At 33.7% G+C, this 2990-nt stretch overlaps 1 long non-coding RNA gene across 1 annotated transcript; it reads right to left on the bottom strand.

The window, feature by feature from the left end:
- Positions 1 to 243: 243 nt before the first annotated feature.
- Positions 244 to 2670, bottom strand: LOC118484942. The gene is made up of 2 exons (XR_004875145.1): positions 1414 to 2670; positions 244 to 1154 (listed from the first exon to the last, which is right to left on the bottom strand). It is a non-coding gene; the product is annotated as an uncharacterized LOC118484942 (long non-coding RNA).
- Between the last annotated feature and the right edge of the window lie 320 nt (positions 2671 to 2990).

Genomic DNA, 2990 nt, shown 5'->3' with positions numbered 1-2990 from the left:
TTTGAACATACATCTGCACTACTTTTGCACATACGTGATCTTCATCGCATTTGTATTATTATTATTATTATTATTATTATTATTATTATTATTATTATTATTATTTTATGTTAATTATTATGTCAGTCGTTGAGGGTGTATCTGGTCGTCTTTTGCCGTGAAATTACCCTGGACAGCTAGCCTTTTATTTTGTTAGCCGTTCATAAAATTTCATTATAAAAGTTCAATGCAAATTCAATATTGAAGACGAACCACCTTAAGATGAAATCAAAAAGACAACTACATATATGTGTTCGAAACACTGTCGTATGTAGAAAAAATCACAAAGACAACAATTCAAGATGAAATCATCATATTTATCTGGGAAGTCGGAAAAGCAAAGTATAATTCTATTATGCACAAAGACAAGATGATGCGGAAAAGAAAATATAGATTCTTTCAATTTTTCTTCATAATCCAATTTTTTCAAAACTACAATTACCAAAAAATGTCGACATTTTAGTATATCGTAAAAATCGATTCTAGTTCAATCAATGAGTTGATTGAAGGAAAAATAAAAGTAAGAAATATTGGATTGATTGAATAATACGAATAAACAAAAGTATACTAAAGACTAAAAAAATAGATTAATGTATTGATTCAATTAAAAAGTAAAAGAAAAGTATAATATTTTGCTTAAAAAATAAAATATAAATACAAAATAAAGGGGAAAACACCATTTTGATAAATAGTTTGAAAGCAACACCATTTTGATAAATATTTTTCTCACCAACACTAGTTTAAGAAAACACTCCAATTTTGTTTCCGATGAGCAAACGAGTAATAATCACTGATGTTGACTTTTTATCTTATTCTATCATTTCTTAAACGTGAATAAATATTCTATTCATTATTACGTGAATGAATATCTATTTATTATTATTATTATTATTATTATTATTATTATTATTATTATTATTATTATTATTATTATTATTTTATATAACTAGGAATTAGTATCCGCCGCAATGCGGCAGGGTTCTTACATGCGAGCATCCGTCCTTGTCTTCTTCTCCAACCTTCCGACTCATAGTTATCTCATTGCACCGAAAAAAAAGCCGGATCTAAACGACATTGCTTGGTTGATTTCAACAAAGAGCTGCTTCAATTATTGCCTGCAAGTAAAAGATGGTGAATTTATGATTAGTGGAGTCTTATCAACATCAAACAATTTATTTATGAAGGATGTTTGGATGTGTGTTGAGAGTGACAATGTGATATTGAATTAGTAAAATCATATAATCAGTTGCAATAAAACGAATTGTTGGAAGCTTATGCTATTAAATACTTGTTATAATAACTTCGAATCACATGATGGATTTTAAAGCACAATATCTAACTATTACAAAATGCTACGACAAAGAACTTTCTTACCTCGGGTGTAACATCAATATCGAGATCCGTGGGATCAAATATGAAATTATCATCCACCGGATAAACCAAAACCCCTTCAGTTGTTGCAGTAGCCCAATTGCGGTCACCAGGTGCAATTCTTACGATTTTTTTCTAGCTATGGGCCTGTCATGGTTAGGCATTGACCCTGGTAGATCATAAGATGACTTGGCCCGTCTTTGTTTCACCATCGTCTACACTATTACCGCCATCAATCAGATTTAATGGTCAGCATCAGTCATGTTCTTGGAGTTTAATACACCAGAACTCCATCTAGAGATATGAATTTCCCAGTTGTAGAGCGTTTAATGAGACCAATCTCTCCAATGATTTTCCATTACCCAACACATAACATGATAAAAAGGATTCTTCAGTGCTCTGTATATCAAGAAAATATTTGCACTACCTGGTGACACTTGATAAAGCAACAAAGAACTTAAGTCTTGATCATCAAACTACAGTTCTATAAGATGACCTGAAAACACCCTGTACAATTCAAACCTCAAAAAGCTATAAAACATGGACATCCTACATAATGCAACTTATGTGTTGTTACTTGTTATCATCAAAATAAAAAGAAAAATTAGTTTTTTTTCCTTAAAAACCAGCAACGTCTTAAACATAGTTAAGGGGCAGATGATCTACACAAGCTCTATAACTACACCTCAATACCTCATTGATAAAATAAATATTGTAACCTAATAACCTACTTGTGTTCAAACCCCATACCATCAACCTACTTGTGTTCAAACCCCATACCATCACTAAACTAACGAAGTACATAAAACTAACCAAATTTCACAAGAAGCACTCATTTATCACAAACACCATAAAACACTCACCAAATTATTAAAATTCAAAACATCACATACCACAGCAACATCAACATCAACATCACCAGACCCAAAACTCCTAGCATAATCCTCCGCCACCACCGAAGCAACCACCGCCTTCTTCTGCATCACTAACCGCTTACCCTGCACCGACACCGCCGCCGCCACATCACCATCCCCGATCACAGCCACATCCGGAGTCCCGATCGCCCGCGACGCCGCCGTCACCGTCGGATGAGGCATAAACAACACCTCCACCGTCTCCGATTTGCCATAAATCAAACTCCGATTATTAAAAATCGACTCAAACGTAGCCGCTGCAGACCCCCTATCTCTGACTAATTTTCTTTCTACGAACGTGAAGAAGGAAGAACTCAGGAGCAGAGGGCATGTATTTTGTAGCAGATGAAGGGGTGGAAAAACAGCACCACACACGTGTATGAAGCACAACCATATAACCCAATTATTTTTGAAAAACACCCAAAGCCATATGTACAACCAACATATGCACAAACTTGTTGCTTCTTTATATAGGTTTTAATAACAAATATTAAAGGGTCTTATCAATAGTGCCAGTTTTCAGGTTATCTATAACCTACATCATTTGCCCTTACATCCCACTTCTAAAAACATCATATCCAAACTCAAACAAATCACAACAGATTCTTCATTCCATTCAACAGCTTCATCGTCTTTCATTTAAAAAATAATATAGTTTTACTAAAG

Source organism: Helianthus annuus, chromosome 12 (genome assembly GCF_002127325.2).
Source record: "Helianthus annuus cultivar XRQ/B chromosome 12, HanXRQr2.0-SUNRISE, whole genome shotgun sequence".
Lineage (NCBI taxonomy): Eukaryota > Viridiplantae > Streptophyta > Magnoliopsida > Asterales > Asteraceae > Helianthus > Helianthus annuus.
This window is presented reverse-complemented; position numbering and strand designations above follow the sequence as displayed.